We start from the raw sequence: 9,856 nt of genomic DNA, 5'->3' as shown, positions 1-9,856 counted from the left end.
GCCTGTCGTGCCTCCTGCTCTCTCTTCTTCTCCTCCAACCTCCGCTTCTTCTCCTCTCTGACTGCTTTCTCCTCCTTCTCCCGCAGCTGGCCAAGAGCCTCCTCATCCTCAGTCAGGATGCAGGCGCGGATCTTCTTGCGCCCTTTCATGGCAGGAGTGCGGGGAGGAGCCTTCGGGTAGGCTGCACAGCTTCGGGGAGTGATGTCAAGGTTTTGAAGGAGATGAAGGTGTTGGAGTTGGAGTCCGCCGAGGTTGGGGTGCTGCTTCAGGAGTGCTAGCCGCTGAAGCAGAGAAGGCTGGTGACATCCTACCTATTCCAGATGGTCCAGGCTGAGGTTGGTCAGGCTCCGATGAACATGGTGTCAAGGGTGCGGCAAGAGTTTGTGGCAAATGATCATCATCCACAATCAGGAGGGGCCTGCTCTGTGACTTCTGCCCCAAGAAACAAAGCATCATCTGGAAAGATGTTGCGGTTGACGGGAAAGATGCCAGTAGCGCGAAACCCATTGGTGATGTTGGTGACATTACAAACCTTGTCCCAGGCCTTGCACGCCATCTCTGGCACAAATATGTTCCGTAATGGGCACGTGAGGGTTTGAGAGCTTGAAATCGTCCTGAATTGATCGCAGGACAGACTTGAAGGGGCCAAAGACACTTACATCTAATGGCTGGAGTTTTGGCTGTAGTATGAGGTGGCAGCGTGACAATTACGATGCCTCATGCTGGTATCGCATATCAACCTGGCAATGAATGCCTCATGTGACACTCGGCATTGTCCATTATCAGCAGTATCTTATTCTCCACTGAAGAATAAGACACCTTATGGAGATGCTCGAGTGTCTGCACGAAACGCTCATGGTCCATCCAACAGTTAGCCTGCAAGAGTCACTGTGGTTCCAGGAGTAGTCCCTCTCTGAAAAGAATCAGCATTCATCTTCTTTCGTGCGATGATAAACCACTGGAGGGGCAAACCATGCCCTGCAGCATTAACAATCCACGAAAGTCATATGATTGCCTCTCTCCCGAGCAACCTGCGAAGCAACAGGACGACCTCTCTCGCAAACAACCTTACATGGCTTCATCACAGTGGGACAAGCCATCTCATCCAAGTTGAAGATCCTGGCTGGCATGAAACTGTGTCGCTCGCAGCTTCACGTAAGCCTTGAAGAAGACTTCAACGTTTACGCGGTTGAAAGCTATCGCGCTGCGAAAGTACATGCCCTCTCCGGAGCCTTCAGTGCAAGCTTTGGATGACGGAACATATACCCGTAATACCAGTCACGGGTGGCCATACCTTCCCTCCTCCAGACATCAGGAATAGCCGGGCTGCCAACAGCCTCTGCATACTTCAGGACCATCCTCCTGAAAGCTCTCGTCGGCAGGCCGTAGAACATGCGCGAATCTTTATCGAGTATTCCTCGATTAAGAGTTCCTGCGCATCGGTGAAAACCTTCTTGACGTTCTGCTGCTTTGGCACGAACGTCCTCCCATCACTCTCCTTGAGGGACCGAGTGAAAGCATCCTGAAAAAAATAAAACAAAGGTAAAGTGGGGAGCATAGGCCCTATAGGCTAAATGGAAAGTAAAGTTCTTACCCATAGGCCTGAAATAAAAGGTAAGTTCTTTGGCTAGCCTAGGCCTACCCATATAAATTACAATTTAAGAGGGCTTAGATTTATTCAAGCTTACCCCAAGAGTCGAAGGTTTCACTCCAAAAAGGTTGCTAGCAGTGCGGATACTACAGCCTGTCTCAACTCGGTGATTAAAGGCCTTCTCCAAGTTGGTCCAGTCCGTGGTTAGGATGTTCTTGGGCTGGTAGTTGCGAGGCATGGCTGCGAGGCACGAAGGATCTGAAAGAGATAAATGGCATTAGAGACATAATGAATTGGCCTAGGTTAAATATTTCAATTTGGAAGACTAAAAACACTATTGGGGGCACATATTGATACTAAAAAAAATTAGTTTGCACAAAAAAAAATAGCTCAAAACTAACTCTATCTTGACTTTGGCAATCACCCATATTTAATTATTTTAAACCATCAATAATTTTATAAGAGTTAATATATAGTATTAATATTGGTTTTAGGTTAAAATGAGAGTGATTGACAGAGTCATTTAAAAAAAAATAAAATCCTTCTTATACCTCCGTGTTCTCGACCCGGACAAACCTGTCCGAGTCGAGAACACGGACCTGCATTTTAAAAAAATTCTAAATTTAAAAAATTAAAAAAATGCTAGGTTAAATATTTCAACTTTGGAAGACTAAACACTATTGGGGGGCACATAGTAATTCTAAAAAATTAGTTTGCAAAAAAAAAATAGCTCAAAACGACTCTATCTTTGACTTTGGCAATCACCCATATTTAATTATTTTAAACCATCAATAATTTTATAAGAGTTAATATATAGTATTAATATTGGTTTTAGGTTAAAATGAGAGTGATTGACAGAGTCATTAAAAAAAAAAAAATAAAATCCTTCTTATACTTCCGTGTTCTCGACCCGGACAAACCTGTCCGAGTCGAGAAACACGGACCTGCATTTAAAAAAAATTTCTTAAAAAATTAAAAAATTGGCCCTAGGTTAAAAATATTTTCAATTTGGAAGACTAAACACTATTGGGGGCACATATAATTCTAAAAAAAAATTAGTTTGCAAAAAAAAAATAGTTTTATCCAAAAAACTGACTCTATCTTGACTTGGCAATCACCATATTAATTATTTTAAAACATCAATAATTTTATAAGAGTTAATATATAGTATTAATTTATTGGTTTTAGGTTAAAAGAGAGTGATTGACAGATCATTTAAAAAAAAAAAAATAAAATCCTTCTTATAACCTCGTGTTCTCGACTCGGACACACGTGCACACTGTCCGAGTTTGGGACCCACGCCACATAATTTTTTTAAAAATTCGTAAAAATATAACAATTGGCCTAGGTTAAATATTTCAATTTGGAGAAGTAAACACTAATGGGGGGCGGGGCACATATAATGCTAAAATAATTCTACTTCCATTTCACTAACATCTCCAAATTCCATCAAAAAAAACACTTCGAAAAATCACTCGATATTTAGCCGTGGCAAACACCCATTTCCAGCCTTTTTACCATTGGCTTTATCTCAAATAATGGTACATTTCATAGTTGTAAGGAAACTATGCAATCATTCACTTTTGAATTTGGTTGGTTTTCCAGCTACAACCTTTAATTTGCATAGAATTTTCAAAAAAACTGTCCGAGTCGAGAACACGGCATAAATTTTTTTCGCGGGTACCCGAAGCGAGTCCATCTTGTTTTAGGCATTCCATATTATCACTGATTTTATGCCAATATGGCTATATTACATAACAAAACTTATTACAAGTTGATCACGCCTTATTCGTGGTCATGGCACAATATATCCTGATGCCGAAAATTAAGATCGCGACCTCTTAAAATCGAAATTCTTACCTTGTTTACAAGCGAAGCGTTGGCGGGTAGGTTTGCAAATGGCGTCTAGTTAGGACCGCCTTCCCTCATACGTCATAGCTCTGACGTCATCCTAGACTCGATCCTTCATTGGTTAATCAAGACTGTCCGGGTCGAGACCTTGTCCGGGTCGTGTGACATCACCCTTGCAAGTCGGAGATTTCCATGGTAGCCGTTCTTTGGGCATGTGGATCTGGAGAGATGACTGGGGTGGGACTATGCGCCGGTAGGAGGTGCTGTGAGGCGGCTTTTGAATAATTTTTAGGTTAAGAGAACGCACTAGCGATGAACGATTATTCACGTTACTCGTAAAAAGTCTTGCACTAGAATATTTATGCTTTCGCTCAGCGAGCAGGTGAACAATGATAAGTGAAACTGGAGGTGGCGAGGCAAGGCCACGTGAACGTGAGGTTCCCGCTTTGGGTCTGTGAACAGCTGTTGTTGCTGGAGAAAGGAGCATGCGGTTTACAACTCTACACAAATTCTGATTTGTTAATGAAAGCAAAACACAATATTTTCTGGCTAAATGCTAGATGCTAGTATGAAAATTGAAATTAGTTAAGTGAAAACATCAAAAATTACTTTATTTGACTGAAATCATTAAGATAAAAGTTTAACTGATGACCTTGTTGTCTTGGAATGGCTGAAAGGGTCGCTTGCACCTGCGCAGAGAGGGGGAGAGCTAGCCACGACCTACAAGTTACCAACACGTGGGACGAGTTCGAAAACGAATTTGAACACGAATTCTCCTAACACTTCACAGACAAAGGAATTGTACACTTCCTTTGCCATAACTATTAGTAGAAAACACGTCTGGCTAGCTGTTTATTGCTGAACTGCAATGAATCCTGGCTAAGCACTTCCTAATTCTAACTAGCACTTTCTGGCATCTAACTAACACTGGTGGTGTGTGTCGTCTACATACAAGCTACAACACAGAAATTTCGCAGGCTTATATTTGTGCACCGCTAAACTGAAAACTTTTGGCGCTTCGTCGTTACCACTGTGATATCACAACTTCTAGTATCCCTTCTAAAACACTTCTTATATTAAACACTTCTTTAATTACTTCTTAACGTAGCTTAATTCTAACAATGGTTATAATAATGATAATAATACAATAGAAATGATAATATACCCTTACCTGCTGCCGTGACTCTGTCCTTCCTTGCTAAGAATACATTTTACGCCTTGTAAAAAAAGTCAATTACAATTTGCGATTTACGCTTTTGAATGAATAAAGCAATTTACAAATTGAAGATTCCTGAGATCCGCAGCAACGGTCGACACTTTTATGTGTGGGGGTCGTTTTGGATGAGGGAATATTAATAACATCATATAATTTGCTGTAAGGGCTGCCACAACTCACACACGTAAGGTTAAGGAGTAAGAATGAAGCACTTTTGATTTAGAAAATCATTTAATTAGTTAAGGTTACCAGGAAACCAGCCATTTAGATTTAAAGTTAATTTTAGTTACACAAAAATGTACAGCCTTAAGACCAACTGAATGGCAGATAAGCCTCGAGATGGGCCGAATTCACGATCTATGCCAGGCTGGTTGCCAATTATTGATGATAATGTCTTTTACAGTAAGTGGGCGCTTAGCAAGGAGGCAGGAGCACGAAATTCAGAACAGTATGGAATCTGGAAGAGCATTCCAGGTTACAATCGACATAATACAAAGAATTCTCTCACAAAAATTATAAATAAGACACTATGGAAGGAAATTTATCATGAAACTTATTCCCAAAAATACACGATGGTGGAAGAACTCTAATCTTATGTTGAATAGCTCACTTAATAGCTTGAACAAGTCACAAGGGAAACATGCGATGCTAGGAATGGGACGAAATCGTTCGTAGAGAAAAAAGGGAAATTTGATTAATGAAAAATAGTGAGTTTTTCGTCTTGGAGAGATAGGAGATGGTTGAATTTGCAACTTCTAGACATACCTTAGATTGTGTGTGCATGTAGCTTGAGATAGGATGCAGACTCCAACCAGCGATGATGAACAAAGGGGCTGAACAAGACAGCTGCAGTCACGTCTGACCCCTATGAGGACTAGGCCAGGCCTGAGGCTGAACCAGGGCATTCGTGGGTCATCTCAATTCAAGCACAAGGAGTGGCATTTGTCTGAAAGGTGCAAAACAGCCAGCACAAGGTTGTGGGAGAATAGACCATAAATTTAGCTAAGACTACTTAAGGCCCAACCAACAACCCATGTAACCCCCGTAACCTGACCTTTTTACCCTGGTAGGTCTCTAGTGTTTAACGGCTTTATACCCCCCCTCCCCCAAGGGAAGAATAGAAATGCCGATCCCCCCATGGCGGGCATCTCTACTGCTCTCCCTAAATTTCCCCAAGTCGTTCGATGTGGGAGTTAAAAATGGCTGCTGCTTCTAGTTTAATTTTAATTTAAATTACTGGCGAGTTGAGGCGGGGATGAGTTGACGGACGGGACGCTAGAATATATATACTACTAATATATCACTTAATAATAGTTATAATATAATATATAATTATATATCTATAATAATGTAATGGTATATAACTAAATCATCCTAGTATATGGATGGACTGCCTTAATACATGTCAACATGATACAGAGTATGCTGACTCGATGCTTCTAGTGTAATTTTAATTTTAAATTACTGGGCGAGTTTGAGGCTGGGAAGTTTAGGCGGGATATATATATAATATATATTAATATATAATATATATATATATTATATATATATAGGCTAGGGAGTATAATTATGTAATATAGATAATATATTATATTATATCTATCTATTATATATATCTATATATATCTTATATATAATATTTAATATCTATATGTAATATATCTATATATATACCATATATAATAAGCTATATCTCTATATATATATTATATATATATATTATAATTATTCTAATATAATATTCTTAAAATACATATAAAAGATATATATATTATTAATATATTAATATTAATTAAGTATGTATATATATAAAATATATCTAATTTTATATGTTTTTTTATTATTTTTTATATATCTATAATTATATATATATAATAGTATAATTTTATATTATCTAGAATCTATATATAAGTGTATAATATATAGATAATATATTATAATATATATAAATCCATATATATATATAGATATATATAGACTATTTATATTATTTATATATATATATATACTATATATATATATATATTATATAACATGTTTGGTGTAAGAGCAAACGTGATGATAATGTTTAATCAGAAATCACCTTTTGATCTTGGGCGAACACCAGTCATATACCTCTTCTTATAAGGTTTTGTTACGTCGTTATAAAACAAAATCTATATTAGCCTTCTGTACACTGCGCATCCAACTAGGCAGTCAGATATACAAACGTTCTATCTCAGTTATGACTCCCAAGTAAGAACCACTTAAAGAGTATTACCACCGACCTTATTCTCTTGACAATTCGAAGACATTAAACAACGGAATTACAATCCTTGTTTCATTAAAAATGGCTGCTATTATTGGTCTCGACAAGACTCTTCTTATTTCTTTCTTTCCCTTTTGTTTTTTTTATTTCGAACTTTGGCAACGAGGTCAATAGTCAGTTTTAGTGCAGATTTGTCTGCAATACGAATACTTTTTGGCAATTTAAAAGAAGTCACTTCATAGTTCTTGGTTATAAGATATTTTGACTCTACTGATGTATTTTAAATGGAATTCTTCCTAATCAAAGCAGCAGTCTTTTCCCATCCGTCGTTGATCATTTGTGTAGAAAGCAGTTCTTCGGGAAAGATCAATATGGCCTCTTCTTAACAAACTCTTAACTTTCCCGGATACGAAATCATCAATGGAATTCTGTCAGTACAACTGCGCATCAGTTACAAATGTATGATTTTGTGTGTGTTTGTATTTGAGAACCCACCAGTCTTATGGTATTAGAAGTAAGGCGAACTAAGGTTTTAAACTGCGCCCTTAATATTGCAGGTTCCACTCTGGAGAAAATGAAAAATCTCAAATGCCATCATGACTGCGATTAAATTCTCAAGACCTCCATCTACGCAAAGGACGGGTAGAGTCAAAGAACACTCGGGCAAAGATTGGCATCTAATGGAGTTCTGTTCCATCCCACGTACCTCTTAATTAAGGCAGAAAAGTATTAATAAGCTTCAATAAGGAGTCAAAGTCATTAAATCCGGTTGATGGAGAGTCAGTTAAGGGAGATATGATTCATTTTTATTATCTCCATCTCATTTACTTAATAAAGCAGATGGCGGAAGGGAAAAAGAGACGCATCAGAACCGGCTGAGGACAACTTCCACGAGTGAGGGAAATTAAGCTTCCTCAATGGCTCCCGAACGGGAGGTCGTTCTTGAGGTTACGCATAGACTACTACATTTGCTTCTCCTTCGCCACCTGCTCTTTCACCATCAGCAGGGGGTGACCCGGAGAATTTAACCCTCTGGTTTTTAACAAATATTTAAAGAGCGAGTTTATTAGCCACGTGCCCTGCCCCACTTTTGTTCAAGCGATATCTGTTTAATCAAGCGCTCAGAACCCTCGAGTGATTCTCCTACTCTAAAGCCTTATGCTGACCTTATATTAAAAATAGTAAAACTAAAAAGACATAACAGATTATCCCACTTCTTCTGATTATATATATTATACTATATATATATATATATATATATATATATATATATATATATAGATATATATTATATAACAAGGGGTTGAAGGAGACGTCATGTACTAGTAATTGTCCGTTTATTAAACATGCTGACGTTTCGAGGACACAGCCTCATTTTCAAAGCTGAAAAAACGTAATTATAATATATAAAAATATTACAAAGACTTAAGAATTAAGAAATTTACAAATTAATAAATATTAAAACTTTAAACAAAAATTTAAAAATTAAAAAACTAATGTACAACAGACAGAATGAAAGAGACATACCGCTACCTTTCAGGAGGGGAACCAAGGACCTAAGGACATCAAAAACAGAGACAGGGGCACACTCAAGATAGGTACAGTGTTGTAGAGGTAGTTTGATTGTTTAAAAAGGGAGCAAGCTTCTTAATATATAAAGATTCAGTTATTGCAAATTGATGAGGTGAGGTGGCTCTGGAGAGAATTTTAAAATGTTTATATTCAATATGTTGTTTACATTTTTCGGCATGATCACGTACATTAGAATTAGTTAATTTATTGCCTGTTCTGTAACTAACTCCCCGATGTCAATCAATTTCCCCACCTTACATTTGGGGCAAGTATATAAATAAACGACATTGGAAGTCATCAAGGAGCTTAGTTTGTCTTTATGTTTAAAAAGAGAAGCAATGGTTAACGGGTTCTTGGGTATAACTCTACTGTTAACTGCCGGAGGGTGTCGGTGAATAAGGTCATTTAACTGAACATAAAAGGACTTATCATGAATAAAAGGAATACTGAAGTAAAATGCCAACTTGGGTACAGTAGGAATATTAAAAACAGAAACAAACTTATGATTAAGAAAATTATACAATTGTTTTAAAAAAAGCTTGGATGGGTAGCAATTTTCAAAGAAATGCTTCTGGAGAAATGAGATTTCTTGGTGGAAACCAAACCAAGTGGAGGATAAAGTATAGGCCCTGTGAAAGAGAGTACTTAAGGAGCGGCTATAAAAATTTGTACCTAAGCCAGTAAATGTTTGCTTTCTAAAAATAGAAGTACAGAAGCCCTGCTCGTTACGGGACACAAGTATATCCAAAAATGCAAGTTTATTGTTTTTTTTGTAATCAATCGTGAACTTAATGTTGGGATGGGCTAAATTGGCGTATTCAAGAAACTGATCGGCTTGCTCTTTATTTCTAAAAAGTAAGAAGGTGTCGTCTACGTATCGTTTTTAAAGTAAAGCAGAAAAGAGAGGGGACAGTTGTCCAGCAATTGTCCCTCTAGATGGCACATGAAGATGTTGGAAAAAACTGGGCCAAGAGGACTGCCCATGGCCATACCTTCAACCTGAGTGTAAGCTATATTATTAAAAATAAAGGCAGTGTCCTGCACTCCCAGTTGCAACATTTTCTTATATATATATATATAAATATATATATATATATATATATATATATATATATATATATATACTGTATATGCATTAAGCTACAAATGTCCTTTAATATCCAATTCGCTCTACCTCGGAATTAATATATTTTCTTATATGTTAACCAAACAGGAAATTTTTCTAGTGGATAATAATTTGGTCCTCTCGTGGGTTCGAAACATGAAATTATTATCAACTAAAAAATTCTCCTTCGGTTAATATATATGAAAATATAGTTCCAATGCAAGCCCACCACTAACGTTCAGTTATGCCTGCACAGTTATAACTGCGCAGTCG

General features: G+C 37.5%; 1 long non-coding RNA gene across 1 annotated transcript; it reads right to left on the bottom strand.

Moving 5' to 3' along the window:
• Positions 1-1,399: 1,399 nt before the first annotated feature.
• On the bottom strand, positions 1,400-3,598 carry LOC135222301 (uncharacterized). The gene is made up of 3 exons (XR_010316273.1): positions 3,452-3,598; positions 1,689-1,849; positions 1,400-1,522 (listed from the first exon to the last, which is right to left on the bottom strand). It is a non-coding gene; the product is annotated as an uncharacterized LOC135222301 (long non-coding RNA).
• Between the last annotated feature and the right edge of the window lie 6,258 nt (positions 3,599-9,856).

Source organism: Macrobrachium nipponense, chromosome 3 (assembly GCF_015104395.2).
Source record: "Macrobrachium nipponense isolate FS-2020 chromosome 3, ASM1510439v2, whole genome shotgun sequence".
Classification (NCBI taxonomy): Eukaryota; Metazoa; Arthropoda; class Malacostraca; order Decapoda; family Palaemonidae; genus Macrobrachium; species Macrobrachium nipponense.
The sequence above is the reverse complement of the archived record's forward strand: the minus strand, read 5'-3'. Positions and strand labels throughout refer to the sequence as shown.